General features: G+C 38.8%; 2 pseudogenes; both read right to left on the bottom strand.

Moving 5' to 3' along the window:
* Positions 1-5,914: 5,914 nt before the first annotated feature.
* On the bottom strand, positions 5,915-6,447 carry LOC102878087 (annotated as a pseudogene).
* Positions 6,448-16,324: 9,877 nt separating this feature from the next.
* Positions 16,325-16,443, bottom strand: LOC112484504 (annotated as a pseudogene).
* Between the last annotated feature and the right edge of the window lie 2,217 nt (positions 16,444-18,660).

Raw genomic sequence — 18,660 nt, forward strand, 5'->3', positions numbered from 1 at the left:
GAGTGAGTCTCTTGTAGGCAAAATGTAGGGGTCTCGTTTCCTTATCCATTCATCCACTTTATCTTTTAGTTGGAGCACTTAAGTCTTTTCCATTTGAGGTACTTATTGATAGGAATGTAGTTGCTACCATTCTTTATTCTTGTTTTTGATACATGTTTTTTTCTCTTAAAGAAGTCCCTTCAACATTTCCTGTAATATTGGCTTGGTGGTGATACATTCCTTTAGCTTATTTTTGTCTGGGAAGCTCTTTATCTGTCCTTTGATTCTAAATGATAGCTTTGCTGGATAAAGTATTCCAGAAACCGAAGCCAGCTGCCTCTTCCAGTGTGAGTCTCAGCAAAGAGCACCTGACTCACGGAGGCTATACCTGGATGTGGCTTGGGTGAGGCTGCAAGTTGGGGTAGGCGGGGTTTCAGGGAATCCTCTGAGTGGAGCGACCTCTATTATCCAGTTTGATGATGTCTGGGCTATGGCGGCGCTGTGTCTCTGCACTGGGAGGTGAGAGGGCTCAACAGGGAACAATGGATACTGCTGGCACTTCTTGCCTAGGCCCTCATTCAGACAATGTCACTGGTGCTCCTACTCGCAGCTGAATCAGCCCTAGTGCTCAGAGCGAGCAGGTCCATCACCGCGAAAATCCGCTTGCAGATGTGGCCCCTTTAAGAGATTTCTGTAGCTGCCGCAGCCTCCATTTTACTCAGCTGCTAGAGACCGGAAAGCCCCGCGTCCTCGCCCCGTGTCCTCACCCCGTCCTACCTTCTGCCGTTGCAGGGTGCTTTGTTGAATTTTTCCCTCGTTGTAAGGCTTGCTCATCCCAGGTGATTTTTCCTTGCTGCTGCTCCTTGTTTCTGTCACAACTTTCATTTGATCCCCAGAGGGAGGAACAGAGCCTCTATCACCTATACCACTTTTTTTTCCTCCTTTTTTCCCATTATTTTTGTGTATCTAAAATAACATACTTAAAATATCAATAATGATCTCTTTTCTAGACCTCCGAAGATAAACACCCGGTATGGGGAGAGGCAACCCCAATATTCCTCTTTATTATCCTTTACCCGCATTCTTCCGTAAACTATATGTATGTTAAATATTAACTATCCAGCATCCATCAATATGAAAGAAACATGTACCTCTCCGTTTTACTTTTCATCTAATCCTAGAGATTTCCCTGCTTTGCTTTTTCCCTGCCTCTTTAATCTGCTACCAATGGATTTCATGTCGCTTTTCATAAGTCTTCCCTTTGATTCTAATGTATAAAATAAACTGCAAAATTGCTGTTCCCTGGAGCATCATCTCAATCCCTTGAGATTTTGCTCCCCGGATTGGCCTCCAAATTCCTGGCTCATAATAAACACTTTAAACTTCTTTAGGTTTGGAATTTCTTTTGTCAACACTTATTGTGGCGACTACAGAAGGGATTTCAAAGAAGCCTATCCAGGTACCAGCAGGGGCTCACTGTATCCCACCACACATCTGCATCGGGTGAACTCAGGTGAGCTCTCTCTGGATCTCTCTCTTTGGTTGAAGATCTTGAATTTATTTGAGCTGTTCTTAGAAAATCCTTGAGGTGGCAGTAAAGGATAAGGAAAAGAAGGAAAGGGAGGCTTTTTTTTTTTTTTTTTTTTAATGTTTTGATTTTTTTTTTTTTCAATTGTGATTGCGCTCCAACCTTCGTTTAATGCACAAAACACCATTGGTTCTTAGGTCTCTGCTGACATCACTCAGTAAAGTTGTATCTCTTACCAGGGCTCTACAAGGTGATAAGGGAAGATGTGCAATAAGTGCTAACTAGTCAGAACAACTATTATTTTTGAACTTTAATGAGGTACCAGACAAGATAGGCAGTTGATTTCTATCTAGTGATCTGAGGTGGTCCTTGGAGTCATGCTATGGGGTACATTGCTTTTTTAAAGAAGGCTCTCAGTATTGTCTGACCATGTGCCCTAGTGAAAAGCCACTGATTTGATTCTGGGCTGCATACAATAGTCATTTTATAGCACTCAATTTCTAAACTATGAGGGGAGAATAGAAAAAAACAATGATTTATTTTAAAAGGGAAATCCAAATGGGTGAAGCCAATTCTGTGGAGCTTAGCTATGAACAATAAACATGTAAGCGTATTATAGGTTTCTTACGTAGCTGTCTAAGGAAAATCCCTAGATGACTTCTCTGACTATTGGCCCATTGTAGAAAGATGCTGGTATCTACTGTAATTCCTTTAGTTTCATTAGTTATTCTGGGCATCAAAAGACACTTTTTTATTGTCCATATATAATAAAACATACTGGATAACTCTAGGTGAATAAACTTATATTATTTATTTATTTATTAAAAAATTTTTTTGAATTATTTTTTTGGTGACATTGGTTAATGAAATCCAGTAAGTTTCAGATGTACAATTTAACAGTAAGGCATATATATATTGCATTGTGTGTTCCCCTCCCATAGTTAGATTTCTTTCTGTCACTACATATTTGACCCCATCTCTTCCTTCCTCCCGCTTCCCCCCACCCTCTGGTAACCACTAGTCTATTGTCCATGTCCATGAATCTCTGTTTGTCCTCTTTGTTTGTTGCTTTTAGGTTTATATCCCACATATAAGTGATATCATGTGGTTTTCAACGTTTTCTATCTGGCTTATTTCGCTTAGCATGATTATCTCGAGGTCATCCATGTTGTTGCAAATGGCAGTATTTTATCTCTTCTTATGGCTGAGTAATATTCCATTGTACATATGTTCCAATCATCTTTCATAGGACACTTAGATTGCTTCTGGCCACCGTGAATAATGCTGCTATGAACATCGGTGTGCAAATATCTTTTTGGATATGAATTTTCAAGTCTTTGGGGTAAATACCCAGTAGAGAGATTGCTGGATCATACAGTAGATCAATTCTTAGTTTTTCGAGGAACCTCCATACTGTTTTCCATAGTGATTGTACCAATTTGCAGTCCCACCAGCTGTGTATGAGGATTCTTTTTTCTCTCCATCTTTTCCAACATTTGTTATTACTTGTCCGGTAGATTATAGCTATTCTAACAGGTGTGAGATGGTATCTCATTGTGATTTTGATTTGCATTTCTCTAATAGCTAGCGAATGTTGAGCATCTTTTCATATGTTTGTTGGTCTCTTGTATGTCTTCTTGGGAGAAGTGTCTATTCAGATCCTCTGCTCATTTTTTGATTGAATTTTTTTTGTTGTTATTGAGTCATATGAGTTCTTTGTATATTTTGGATATTAGCACCGTATTGATGGCGTTGCTTGCAAATATATTTTCCCATTCGGATGGTTGTCTCTTTACCTTGTTGACAATTTCTTTTGCTGAGCAGAAGCTTTTTAGTTTGATGTAGTCCCACTCACTCATTTTTGCTTTTACTTCCCTTGCCTTCGAGGTCAAATTCTTAAAATCCTCTTTAAGTCCAAGGTCCTTGAGTTTAGTTCCTATGTTTTCTTCTATGCACTTTATTGTTTCAGGTCTTATATTCAGGTCCTTAATCCATTTTGAGTTAATTTTGGTGTGAGGTGATAGACAACTTTCTAGTTTCATGCTTTTGCCGGTGGCTTTCCAGTTTTCCAAGCACCAAGGAAGAGGCTTTCCTTTCTCTACTGTATATTTTTGGCATTTTTGTCAAAAATTATTTGCCCACATAAACACGGGTTTATTTCTGGACTCTCGATTCTGTTCCACTGGTCCATGTGTCTGTTTTGCAGCCAATACCATGCCATTTTGATTACTTTCACTTTGTAGTAGAATTTGAAGTCAGGCAGAGTGATGCCTCCAGCCTCATTCCATGTTCTCAGGGTGGCTTTGGCAATTTGGGGTCTTTTGTGCTTCCATACAAATCTGATGATTTTTTGTTCTATTTTTTAAAAAAATGCCGATGGGATTTTGATGGGGATTGCCTTAAATCTGTATAATGCTTTAAGTAATAAGGTCATTTTAACTATGTTGCGTCTTCCAATCCAAGAACATGGAATGTCTTTCCATTTCTTTGTATCTTCTTCGATTTCTTTTAATAGGGTCTTATAGTTTTCATTATATAGGTCCTTCACATGTTTCGTTAGATTTATTCCTAGATTTTTTATTCTTTTTGTTGCAATTGGAAAAGAAATATTTTTTTCTACCTTTTTTTCTGACAGTGCATTATTAGAATATAGGAATACTATGAATTTTCGAACATTGATTTTGTATTCAGAAACTTTACTGTATTTGCTTCTAGTAGTGTTCTTGTGGAGTCTTTAGGGTTTTCTATATAGAGAATCATGTCATCTGCAAATAGTGACAATTTGACTTCATCATTTTCTATTTGGAGGTGAATGAACTTTTAAACACCTGTGACTTTTGTTAGAACAAAGCCATGAATGGCACACAGGCCACTACTCCTAATTGTATAACTAAGCAGACATTACTAATTGATTGCTGCACATTTCCCATCATGTTTAAACATGACTTCAAAATTGTTCTCACCACAGTGGTCCAGGCAGAACTATCACCTGACTGGAGTTGTGATGTAAAATGAAGGCTTTTGCCACCCTGATGTAGATCATAATAAAGTTTTTTTCCCCCTACCTTATGGAAAGGCTTACAGATAAACAGCCTAGGCTTTGTCTTTCCAGATGAATCACTAGAAAGCTCATTGCTTGTTACGTAACTTTGCAAAGTAGAGAATTTGATGGGATTGTTGAGGTAAGGCTTCATTTGATTTTTTTAGTTTTTTATTCCATGCCAGACACTGATAGGAGTCAATTCCTAGAACAGAAGGAAAATTGTGTATTTCAGGAGAGAAAGCAAATGGGTTGCACTAAATAAGAATCCAGTCCTTTAGGGTGAGAAAATTTTATGTGATGGCAATACCAAATGACCCTGAAAAAACTAAGGTTTATGTCTATGTACTTGATTTCTTTCTTTCCTGTATCTTGACGTTGTCAGCAAAGGCAGGTAAATGACCACCCAGAACAAAAAATGTGATAGGAAGGAAAACTTGGGCTATAGATTTCAAAATTGAGAAATGAAATGGTTTCATTAAAAATGCATTATTCATAGAATGAAAAAACACAGTCCTCATCTTTGGTTGGCCCTTAATTATTATTATTATTATTTTTTAATATGAAGTTTATTTGAACTATACTGACAACATATGCTGGTGAGCAAGATCTCAAATGTGGTTGGTCCATAATTATTAAAATCTTCATGATTACTTGAATTTGTTTTGCAACTGACACAACACAAATGGCATCAGAGTTTTTTGAACCAAGAAAGCAATTTCAAAATTTAATATTGCAGGAAAAGGAAAACAAATAGGCTTTGTCTGTTAGAATACAATGGCCCTAAAAGTACACAACTGCAATTTCATGGATGAGCTGTGCTGTAATTTACTCCTGGTGGTTCACTTACTGAAATTTTAATTCTTGGGGCTCTATATTTGGCCAATAATGATCTATATGTTAAAACCATTACGTAGACTCTTTCAGTAAGGAAAAGGAAGACAAGGTGATGGGCATAGCTTTAATTTCTATGGTGTAGCTCAGGAGAGTGAAGGCTCTAGAGTGTATGAATCCTGGGTGTGCAACCTTGAGCAAGTTATCAGACTTCTCTGAAACTTAGTTTCTTCATCTATAGCTAGAATAATCACACACATCTTAGACTTGTTAGGAGTATGTATGGAGTGCCTAGGACAAAGCTCGTTACATTGAAAAGGCTCAATATATATATTTTTTGAGTTTAAATGCATTTTATTTTTAGACAACTCACATGACATGTTTTTCTTAAAAACAATGCTTCCACTCTAAATAAACCAAGGTCAAAATAAATGAAGAGCTCAAGATAGCATCAGTTCCATTTGTCCTACTCCTGGTATGTGGATGAAAAGCAGCAGCTAGTTATAATAATGACAGGTGATAGATCCAAATTGCTAAATTTGGTAACATTTCTCCATTTCTAAACCATCCCTAAAGAATATCATACATGGAGTCAAACCAACCTCATGGTAGTCCAGCAGAGTAACTATGGAACCTGGATTCATGTTTTCATCAATAAAGAACTGATAGTTTTTTGAAATTAGCAAGGATGTGCTTGATTTGTTTGGCAGCCCTGGTCATAAAAGGTTTTACTCTTTCTGGTGTCTGTTCTTCAAGTTTCCCTTTGATGGGTTTTATGTAATCTTTGATGTGGGCTTCTTTTGTGAAGTTGGCTTCCTGCAAATGATGGTTCATGACAATAGTAACACCAGTGATTACTGTGCTTTCCAGTTCCTTCCTCCTTGGGGGCTTCAGCAGAGGCATTTCCACCAATGAGCGAATCATCATCAATGTTACCTTCTGTCCTACTGTCCATCTTCCCCTCTACCTCCACGCATAGCTCCACTGCCATCTCCCAGATTTTGTAGGTGTCTGAGAATACCTCATCGTGGCTGATGAGGTCCTGATAAATGATCATGATGGTGGCTGGAAGGATCCTGTGACAGTGCTGGCTTAGCAGTGCCCTGGAGCTCTAAGCAAGTGCAATGAAACTGGAGGGGCACTCGTGGGCAGGGTGGAGCCGGGGTGGGGCGGGGGGTAGGGGGAGAAGCTCTCAATATGTTTTATTTGTTATTTTTTTTTTATGGCTTTGAATGGCAGCGTTAATTCTGGTTCAGAGAATATTTGGAAAAAATTATCTTGAGATTCTGGAATGGAACGCTTCTAAAATCACTTTTCCTGTGTTTAGATTTTAAGCTTCTGCCTATAGTACTTTTTTCATACTTGTTATGGTAGGTTACAAAAATGGCCCAGTTCGTTTTTTTAAAAATTAAGTTTATTGGGGAACATTGGTTAATACAATTATATAATTTTCAGGTGTACATTATGATTTGACATCTATATATTCCATTGTGTGATTACCACCCCAAATCCAGTTTCCTTCAGCTACCATGTATTTGATCTCGTTTACCCACTTCACCCTCCCCCATCCCCCTATATTTGACCCCATTTACCCCGTCAACCTCTCCCCTCCTCCCCCATCCCCTACCCTCTGGTAACCACTAGTCCATTGTCCATGTCCTGAATCTCTGTTTGTCCTGTTCATTTGTTGCTTTTAGGTTTATATCCCACATATAAGTGATGTCATGTGATTTGCAACTTTTTCTGTCTGGCTTATTTTGCTAATATTTCATCTCTTCTTATGGCTGAGTAATATTCCATTGTATGTATGTACCACAGCTTCTTTATCCAAATATCTATCGTAGGACACTTCAGTTGCTTCCATGTCCTGGCCACCGTGAATAATGTTGCTATGAACATCGGTGTGCAAATATGTTTTTGGATATGGGTTTTCAAGTCTTTGGAATAAATATCCAGTAAAAGAATTGCTGGATTGTATGGTAGATCAAATCTTAGTTTTTTGAGGAACCTCCATACTGTTTTCCATAGTGGCTGTACCAATTTGCAGTCCCACCAGCTGTATATGAGGGTTCCTTTTTCTCTGCATCCTCTCCAACATTTGTTATTGCTTGTCCGGTAGATTATAGCTATTCTAACAGGTGTGAGATGGTATCTCATTGTGGTTTTGAGTTGCATTTCCCTAATAGCTGGTGATGTCGAGCATCTTTTTATACGTTTGTAGGCCATTTGTATGTCCTCTAGGGAGAAGTATTTGTTCAGGTCCTCTGCCCATTTTTTGATTAGATCTTTTTTTTTTTTTTGTTATCGAGTTGTATGAGTTCTTTGTAAAAATGGCCCAATTCTTAATCCTCCCCTCTATCTATGCCTTTTGCCATGCGTCTTTAAAGCTCCTGCCGTTAAGAAGGGGTTCTATTTGCTGCCCCTTGTTTCTGAAATTATCATTTGACTTTCTTTGGTCAATATGATGTTAATAGACATGATACAGAGAAAGTTTTGAAAAGTTATTGAGTGTTTCTGCTGGTTCTGAGTCATTTTGCACCCAAATTCCAAGATCCTTCACAGTCCTATTGGGATTCCTTTGAAGGTCAGTTCCAGTTGGTGCAAGTCTCATGAAGTTCAGCATAGCAGTGAGTCACTTCGTTCAAATGACCTCATGCCATGTCTGCAGCCTGCTGAGAGATTTAAAGCCAAGGGCATCACCAAGAAGTATTTCTGGGTGAAGAAGCAGGGTGGCAGTTCATAGACCATATATCATACCTAAATCGTAAGACATATGTAGTTCATTTGGTCTTTGTGCAAAATTGTATTATTTCCTTGAGAAAATGGTTTTACCTTAACAAAAGGAAAAATTAAATTTAAGCATTCTTTAAAAAAATTTTTTTTATATTTTTATGTTTTTCAATTATAGTTGACATATGATATTATATTAGTTTCAGGTGCACAACACAGTGATTAGACATTTATATAAGTTAGGAAGTGATCACCTCGAAAATTCCAGTACTCATCTGACACCATATGTAGTTATTACAATACTACTACTATATTCCCCATGCTATACTCTGCATCCCCGTGACTATTTTGTAACTAACAATTTTCACCTCTTAATTCCCCCCTTCACTTATCCCCCCACCCCCCCCATTCTGAAAACCATCAGAATGCCCTCTGTATCTATGGGCTTGTTTCTGTTGTATGTTTGTTTATCCTGTTCTCTAAATTCCACATATGACATTTGTCTTTCTCTGTCTGACTTACTCCACTTAGCCCAGTACCCTCTAAGTCCATCCTTGTTGTTACAGATAGCAAGATTTCATTCCTTTTTATGGCTGAATAATATTCCATTGTGTGTGTGTGTATACCACCTCTTCTTTATCCATTCATCCATTGATGGACACCCAGGATGCCTCCATATCTTGGCTAATGTAAATAATGTTACAATGAACATATGAATTCACTAACATGTCTCTCCCTTCAAAGTAGTGTTTTGTCTTGTATAAGTATTTTGTCTCTTTTGTCTTGTAGAAGTCTTGCTACTCCAGCTTTTTGTTTTTGTTTCTATTTTCATGAAACATCTTTCTTCATACCTTTGCTTTCAGTCTGCGTGTGTCTTTCAATCTGAAGTGAGTCTCTTGTAGGCAGCATAGGTAATGGTCTTGTTTTCTTATCCATTCAGCTACCCTATCTTTTGATTGGAGCATTAAATCCTTTTACATGTAAAGTAATTGTTGATAGATATGTGGTTATTGCCATTTTGTTATTCATATTTTTTATATATATATATTTTTTCTTTTTCCTTCTTCTTCTTAAACAAGTTCCTCTAACAATTCCTGTAATAGTGGCTTGGTGATGATGAAGTCTTAGCTTTTTCTTGTTTGGGAAGCTCTTTATCTGTCCTTCTGATTCTAAATGATAGCTTTGCTGGATAGAATAATCTGGGTTGCAGGTCCTTGTTTTTCATCACTTTGAATATTTTGTGCCAATCCCCTCTGGCCTGCAAAGTTTCTGTTGAGAAATCCTCTGATAGTCTTATGGGAGCTCTCTTGTAGGTAACTAACTGCTTTTAAGAGTTCCTCTTTGTCTTTAGCCTTTGGCATTTTAATGATGATGTGTCTTGGTGTGTGTGGTCCTGTTTCAGTTCATCTTGTCTGGGATTCTCTGAGCTTTCTGGGTTGTATGTCTATTTCCTTCATCAGGTTAGCGAAGGTTTTAGTCATTATTTCTTGAAATAAGTTGTCAGTTCCTTGTTCTCTCTCTTTTCCTTCTGGTACCCCAATGATGCAAATGTTGGTATACTTGTTGTCCCAGAAGTCTCTTAAACTATTCTCATTTTTTGGGATTATTTTTTCTTTTTGCTGGTCTAATTGGCTATTTTCTGCTACCTTATCTTCTAAATTGCTGATTTTATCTTCCACTTTATCCAATCTACTGTTAATTCCTCCTAAGGTATTCTTCATTTCAGTTATTGTATTCTTCATTTCTGGCTGGTTCTTTTTTTCTGTTTTATATCTTCACTTTAACATTTTATTCTCTTTATTAGGTTTCTCACTGAGTTCATCTACTCTCCCCCAAAGTTCTTTGAGCATCCTTATAACAAATGTTTTGAACTCTGCATCTGGTAGATTGCTTGTCTCCATTTTGTTTATTCTTTTTTTGGAACTTTGTTCTGTTCTTTCACTGGGTACATGTTTGTCTTCCAATTTTGGCTGCCTACTTATGTTTGTTTCCATGTATTAGGTAGGGCTACTATGCCTCCTGGTCTTAGTAGAGTGGCATTATGTAGTAGGTGTGCTGTGGATCCCAGTGTCACAGTCTTCCTTGGTTACCTGAGCCAGGTGCTCCAGCTATGTCCTTTGTGTGGGTTTTGTGTGATTTCTTGTTGTAGTTGAGCCTTGGTTGCTGTTTACTCATCAATGGGAATTGACCTTTGAGCTGATTGGTTGTGACGATTGGCCATGACCAGTGGAGGAGCTGTTGTGCATGGACTGACCCTACAGAGCAGGATTCACTTTAGTAAGGCTCTGGTGCCTGCTCTGTCTGTCCTTTGGGTGCGTTGTTCTCAGATCTGACCCTAGGTGGTGCTCCGGCTCAGACTGGCCACAGGGCATGCAGGCTGGGGCCTTGCCTCCTGGGAGGGTCCCTGCTGCTGGCCAAGTTCAGCTGCAGCCTGTGCCCTTCCTGGGGCCACCTAGCATGAGCTACCAAGCAATCTGCAGGTGGTCACCACCCACACTGGACTTGGAAGTGCCTCAAAAGGCCAAGCTACAAACCGAGGCCGGCTGTCACAGTGTCGGGCTTTATGGTGCTCAGCAAGAGGTATGGGGCACGCTGAAGCCAGATGCTGCTCTTTTAGGTTTTGTGAACCTTTGAGAGATTTTAGGAAATTCTGGCAGCATGAGCCAAGATAGGCAGTTTGTAAGGAAAATCCTCTGGAAGTGGCTTCGGTGGGCCTGCACGTTGGGAAGGGCAGAGTCTCAGGGAATCATTAGGGTGGGGCAACCAATGTCAGCTATTTGATGGAGATTCAGATATGGCACCCACCTGTGTCTGTACATTGTGGAGGGGAAGGGCTCAACAAAGGAACAATGCCCTCTGCCAGCGCTTCTGTCTGGGAGAAAGCTGCCCCTCCAGTTTTTCCCCTGAAACCACATAACTCAGTTCCTCTTGTATGTCCCTGGCACCTTTTAAGATGCTTCCCCAGTGCTGGAGCTCAGAGTGAGTGAGTTCGTCAGCGAGTTAGTCTATGTGTAGGCCCCTTAAGAGGAGTCTGTGACTCCCACAGCCCTCTGTTTTCATTGCACCACAATCTCCGCTGGTTTTCACAGTCAGAAGTTGTGGGACATCTCTTCCCAGCACTGAAACCCAGGGCTGGGGAGCCTGGGGTAGAACTAGAACTCCTCGTTCTTCCAGGATGATCTCTGCAGCTAAGATATTTCTCCCAATTCTCAACCGCCATACATGGAAGTGGGACCAGTTCGTATAGTGTCTCTGCCCCTCCTACCAGTTTCAAGATAGCCTCTTCTGTGTGTCCCCAGTTGTAGGACTTCTGTTCATCTAGACTTTGGGTGACTCCCAGTGGTGGCTATAGTTTAGTTGTAATTTTGATGTAGTTGTAAGAGGACGCAAATGCAGTATTTACCTACTCCACCATCTTGACTGGAACTCTCAAACTTAAGCATTCTGTAGTAAAAAAAATTACACATCTGCCATCAATATGAAAATGCCCAGAGAAGTCTGCTGGAGGATGAGAGACCCATGGAAGGGAGCCAGTCATTCTAGCCAAGAGAACCTGACCTCCAGTCAGCTTCCAGATGTTAATCAAGTCCAACCAAGAACAGCAAAAGTACTTAGATGACCACCCTGGATTCATGAGCAAGTAATAACTGTACCATGCCACTGATGTTCAGTGGTTGTTTGTTATACACCATTATTTAAGCAATAGTTAATGGTTACAGTTCTATTCACATTCTCTTGTGTTACAATTATGGCTTATCTATTAGGCTCTCCAAAATGTATTGGTAGCTCTTTGAGAGTAGGGATGGTATCTTATTTATCTTGTATCCCCAAGGCCCAGCACAGTACCTGATGGACAATAAATATTTGTGACCAAAGTTCTGGCTTAATAAGACATTTCTCTACTCCTTGGTTTATTTGTTCCTACCTTAATTGTTTCACTATTGAATGCCTACTGCATGCCAGACACTATGCTGGGTGCTAGAATTACAAATGTGAGGAAAACTGACATTAGAAGAGTCCCATAATTAGGAATGCAAACTGTGTCTGCATACATGCTTTCAAATGTGAATGAATGAATAAGTGAATGGATAGATAAAATAATCACTTATCAAATTCATGCTATGTGTCAGGCCTGGTGCCTTAAGGGGAGGGAACTTGAGGTAAAAGAAATGGTGAGAGAAATAATGGGAGGAAAGATATATTAGTTAGTAAAAGTTGAATGGAAGGGTTTGGGCTGGAGAGTAGTGAGAGAAAGTTTTGAAATATAGTTCTGGATGGCTTTGCTGATAAGCCACGGGATTTCAATTAGGGCTGAAAGCTGGAATATTTACATGGACCAGGCGGGTAATATAAATGATTAAAGAAGACGAAAGTGAAGGAAGATAGACTGGTGGGGACCATATCAGTCTGGAGAGCACATGCCTATCTAAAAACCTTGTCTAGGTCTAGCTCAGTGCTTCTTCTATTTTTGTGTGCATAGGGGTTCTGGTTATCTATCTCTGGGGCTGTAGTCTTGGGAGGGGACAGTGGGAGGCTGAGATTCAGTATTTATAAACAAAATCACAGGTGATACCATGCCCACGGTTTCCTCATCCACTCTCTGAGAAGAATCTGGTTGATTGTTGCCATGTGACAGTGTGGGTCCAGGTTTGCCTGCTCATTGGACCTTTTCAAGAAGACAGACAAACCTCTGTTTTATCTGAAACACCCTGATTTTTCGTAGTACTAACTAATATTTGCAAATATAGGAAACCTCTTTTTGACTGCTTCATGGAATTATGAACACGAACTATTCTGACTCCCAAGTCATGGACCAGTACTAGTCTGTGGCCTGTTAGGAACTGGGCCACACAGCAGGAGGTTAGTGGCAGGAGAGCAAGGGAACCTTCATCTATTTGCAGCCACTCCCCAGCACTAGCATCACCGCCTCAGCTCCACCTCAGATAATCAGGCATTAGATTCTCATAGGAGCACCATTCCCTTGTGCCAAAAAGGTTGGGGACCACTGTGCTAGGACATCACCCCAATGGATTTCACCATACTTTGGACTTTGCATTTCATGCATTTCCTTTTGCAGTTTTGTTTTGCATTTCTCTAGACAGATTTTAAGCTTTTAGGGACATGAATGGGATCTTATTATTTTTCCATCTGCTAAAATATGTGGCAGAATTTTTCATATCTAGTGGGAGGTCAATAGATAGTAGTAACTAATGGAGATAAATGGTATATTTCATAAAGCTGGGATGGATTTTCATATATTATCAGTAGGAGTTTTATTTTGGAGTTGGCAAGCACAAAGAATTGCTTAATTTTATTAATCACCCTCATTTTATAGAAAACATATGAATAGCATCAGGAAGTCTTGGTTTGCATGGGAAAAAGTTTAATATACCAAGGTAGTTATGATGGCTTCATAATTAGGCCATGAGAGAGGGAGGGCAGTGCTGTCATTGTGAAAGCAGTTGAGTAGTTAAAAAAAAAAGTCAAAACTCAGGAAAAAGCCCAATATTCTTAATGGTTTATAAGCTAATTCTGAAGTATAAAAATGCAGATTTTCTTGTAAAACCTAATAGGACTGAAGATGACACAGTGGAGCAGAGTTCTTGGAGGCAAATACATTTTACTTTAGATTTCTGAATATCTTTGGAGAGTCAACCTTGGGCAGATGCCATTATGAGTTTGTCAGACTCTTAAGGATTGGTTCTGAAAACCATCAACTCTTCACTTAAGGCACAGCACCCCTTTATACATGTATGGCACTTTAGAGTTTTACTGTTTTATTAGCCAAATTAAACCCACAACCATTTTGGTAGCTCAGATGGAATATAGTATCAAGAAATTATCCAAAAACTTGAAAATAGTCAAAAAGGAGGATGTTTTTCTTTCAATATGAGCACACACTTCTTCCAAGGATTATTTACATCTACAAGGGTATAGACTATCCATTGCAGATTTCTGTAAGGCACTAGATAGTAAATATTTTAGGCTTTACAGAATATATACATTACTTGTTAAATATTCTCTACTTCCTTCCTTCCTCCTTCCCTCCCTCCCTCCCTCCCTCCCTCCTCTCCTCTCCTCTCCTCTCCTCTCCTCTCCTCTCCTCCCTTCCTTTCCTCTTTCCCCACCCCCTTCATAGCTTTCTAAAAATTTCAAAGTGATGTTCACTTTGTAGGCTGTACAAAAACAGGCTGTGGGCTTGTTTTGACCCATGGGCAGTAGTTTGTCTTGCTAGTTCCTGAACTAGGCTATTTATAACTCTGTAGGGATGGGAATTTACTTGTAAAAAAGGAATAGCATTGCAAATGATTCTTGTCTGAGAGAAATGCAAATGAATTTTTTTCCAGGAGAGATGCAATTGATTTCTACGTGGTGGAAAAAGAAACCCCAGATATTACCATTTATTGCCTTATAGGGTGTTAACCAGTTTCGCACTTATGAGCAAATTTATTTTGGCATTCCTTTAACTGTCTAAAATATCTCTGTTCCTCATGTTCTCCTTTGAACCAGTCATAATATCTTACTGGCTCTCTTATTAATTAATGACTTGACTAAAATATTTCACATGTTTGTTTTATATTTGCATGAGTATCATATTTTTAACTGTTTGAAACCCTGTAGCAGTAATATTATCCTCTCTTAACAGATTCGAAAACTGACATTATGAGTTGTTAAGGGGTTTGCCCAAGTTAAACCAGTACATGGCCCAACTGGAACTTTAACATACCTTTGGATTCTTAGTGAAGAAGAGAAAAAAGCAATGTCTCCCTCAATCTATCTCTGATCTACCTGGAGAAATTAATTTTCCTCATCCTGAGAAAAGGGTTTGTATTTTTAGAAGAGAAAGTTTTACATTTTAAAAAGGCCTTGCGCCTCCAGATAGGTCATGAATTAGGAACTTTCCAAGAGCAGCCATGAATAATTAGGCAGTCACAAGCAACAGGCTCATGGAATGGCAGCAGATTCCTCAAAAGCCTTCTTCCTAGATAATCCATGAAAAACAGGGAGATCCCATATTCTGTTATCCAAGAAAAAATCTCCTGGAGTCTGTCAAAATGGATCTACATAGTATGTAATCTGAATTGTGATTGACAAATAGTAAGTTAAATAATTAATCACTCATTTTCTGTATTCAATGACCTCCTTAAAATAATATCCAGCTCCATTATATGCAAGTAAAAACTCTCACACCACAAAATTGTCTATGAATTTTTTTTAACACTAGTCTAGTTGTCTCTTTCTTGTACCCGTCTAGCCATCAATCAACCTGCAATTTAAATTTACTGCAAAATTGCAATGCTCCAAGAGGCAGGCACCCTGAGAATCAGAGATGGATGGCTCTGCCCAGAAATAAATATAACAAATAAAAACAATTCAGTATGTCTCTTTTGTGTAGATGTTGGAATGTTGATTGGTTTGAAGTTATCAGTGATTTGCTCATCTTTTTTTACTCTAATCTTAGATGTAAAGTGAGAGTAATATCTATGACCTTTAAGGGCAAAGCTAGGTATTGGCCAATAATATTAGACACCAAGACATCAAAGCTGATAGGACCAAATTCATAAGTAGGACTGTATGTATAGGTGCCCATCCATGTTGGTACTACAAATGTCAGTTTTGAGATATTTTAAAGTCAAATTTTGGGCATATTGGAGGTCTAAGTTGGCAGACATTAATACACATGGAAACTATAGTGGTTTTATTCATCTAGACCAACTTCTGAGGAATCTTGCTGGGACCAGAGAGTCACTTTCTGGGAGTTCTGGGTTCTCCTTTATGGCCACCACCACACAGCTAGACCTGGTAGCCACACACCTTTGTTGTTCCAGCCTCTCCCTCCACTTCTGAGGCTGAAGGAAACATGACATCACAGTGCATGAGTTCTGTCTTCTTGAGGTATATGGAAAGAACCAGATGATCCAGTCCAGAAGAGGAGAGAAGTTAATTGCCTAAGGAGAGAATGCTGGCTATCCAAGGAGGAGGCAATGTAGGGTAAAATTTCTCTCCTTCCTTCCTCCTATAGATGGCTTAAAGGGTGGTTTATCCAGAGAGCCTATCTGAAGGTATCCTGCATTGCTGAGTGACAAGCAACTGGATACATCTTTTTTTTAAAATTTTTTTTTAATTTTTTTAGGTGAGGCAACACTTGGTTGACCTCACAGATTGCAAAGACCTTGTCCACTTACAATCCTTTATTTTTTATTTATTTTTTATTCCTGCAGCACCTGGTTTTCCTAGGTGGTCTCCCATCCAAGTACTAACCAGGCCTGACCCTGCTTAGCTTTCGAGATCAGATGGGATCGGGCTTGTTCAGGGTGGCATGGCCGTAGACTTGGATACATCTTTTATGACTCATTGTGAAGCAATGACCAGTGTTGTTTCATCCTTTTCCATTTTACATTCTTTTGCCCTATTTTCACTGTCCTGGGATAGCACTTGTAAATAACCATCAGCACTTAATCCTTGCCTCAGGGTCTGTGAAGACAAGAGTTCACTTGCCTCAGGTGAAGACAAGGTTCATTCTCAGGATGGAGGCTTTAATGCCCATTTTGATTTTAAGCTGCAAAAAAGAAAACCACAGAACTACAACTATGATACTCTTTGTACTTATTAGGATTAAATTTAGTTCCAAGTAACAACAATAACAACAAAACACAAAAATAAATGAGCTTAAATAAGATAGAAATTTACTTATCTACCATATAAAAGTCTGGAGTTATGCAGGGCAGGCTAGCATAGTGGTCCTTTTCCACAAAGTTCTTAGGGATACAGCATATTTTCAGTTCATTGTAGAACCTCCTTTAAGGCATGGCCTTCAGCTGTATTCCCCAGGGCCACATTTACTTCCTAGGTAGCAGTATGAAGCAGAGAAAAAGAGAATGGCCAAACCTGTGCGCTAATTACTTTTTGAGGAAATTCCTGAAAGTTGCCATAAGCCATTTTGGTTTTTATTCCATTGGCCAAAATCTAGTTCTACAACCTGCAATCTAGCGCCTAAAACCCGATGCAAGAAAGTCGGGGAAATGTATTCTTTATTCTGGGTGGCCATGTACTAAGAATTCTGTTTCATTTGAAGAAGGAGAAAAGGACTATTTGGAAACAACTAGAAGTTTATCACATACTTCTGTATCGATTTCACTCTTTTTCCCTAACTCTCTGGGATCTATTTGACAGTGGTGGATATTTTCAGAAGATGGAGTATGCAGTGGTCCCCAACATTTTTGGCAACAGGTATTGGTGCTCTTATGAGAATCTAATGCTTGATGATCTGAGGTGGAGTGAGGTGGTGATGCTAGCACCGAGGAGCGGCTGTAAATATGCTCCCTTGCTCTCCTGCCGCTCACCTCCTACTGTGTGACCCAGTTCCTAACAGGCCATGGACTGGTACTGGTCCATGGCCTGGGGATTGGGGATCCCTGTACAGGATAGAAGTGAGGACAGATGGTGCAAAAGTAATAGGCATTCAGTAGAAACCATATTTTGAATTTTGAATTTTGATATTTTCCTGGACTAATGATAAGCACCACAACACTTCTTGTGAGGCTGGGCAGTGGCAGTGAGATAATTTTGCCTAACTGTAGGCTAATGTTAGTGTTCTGAGTACATTTAAGGTAAGCTAGGCTAAGCTATGATGTTTGATAGGTTAGGTGTGTTAAATGTGTTTTGGCTTATGATGTTTTAAACTTATAAGAGGTTTATTTATAAGCCCATTGTACACTGAGGAGCATCTGTATTTCCTAATTAAAAAATTTTCCTTGGCAATATACTATCACCCAGCCATTTTTTTCTAATGTCCATATTAAAAAAAAATTTAAAATAAGATAGGCCAAAGGTCCATATCATCTCATTTATATTTGCTATTCAACTTATTTTCATAATATTGTGATTTTCATAATATTATAATAATGTGAGTAATCTTCCTTACATGGCTGGGAAATGTATCAATTATAGGGTTAATTAATGTTGATGTTGAAACTTAGAATAGGTTCATATTAATCAAATGCTTCTATTTGACGGGGGTTTTATTAATTAAGTTCTGAAAATCTCTTCTGATAAATTCCACTCCATGCTAATGAACTCCATGGATCACCTTAGTAAGCTGTAACTGTTGGTACCTTTTCTGCTGCATTACTGAGCCATGTTTAATTTGTTTGCATAGTTCCCATAGTCAATGAAAAGGCTTTTATTTTTATACCATGTAATCGGGGTTAGGAATATCTACTTTTATTTAGTGCAATGCTTGCATAATGCATGTTATGGAAGACGATGCTTAACTAGAGCATTGTTAAAAGAAAAAAAAATCAAATTGGCATTAATGAAATGTGGGAATAATGTAAAGCTAAAAATGATATTTATAAAAAGAGTCAATAAAGCTTTAAGTTTAAAAATGTTAGCTATAAAGTAGCAAAGGGATAGATATTAGAAGCATTAAATGACATTTCTTTCTTCTGCATCTTTTTAAAAGTAAATGTATATTTTTTATTGGGATTTAATTTACATATAGTAAAATTTATAGATCTTGAGTGTACAGTTTGAAAGGTTTTGAAAA

Source organism: Pteropus alecto, unplaced genomic scaffold, assembly GCF_000325575.1.
Source record: "Pteropus alecto unplaced genomic scaffold, ASM32557v1 scaffold75, whole genome shotgun sequence".
Taxonomy (NCBI): Eukaryota; Metazoa; Chordata; class Mammalia; order Chiroptera; family Pteropodidae; genus Pteropus; species Pteropus alecto.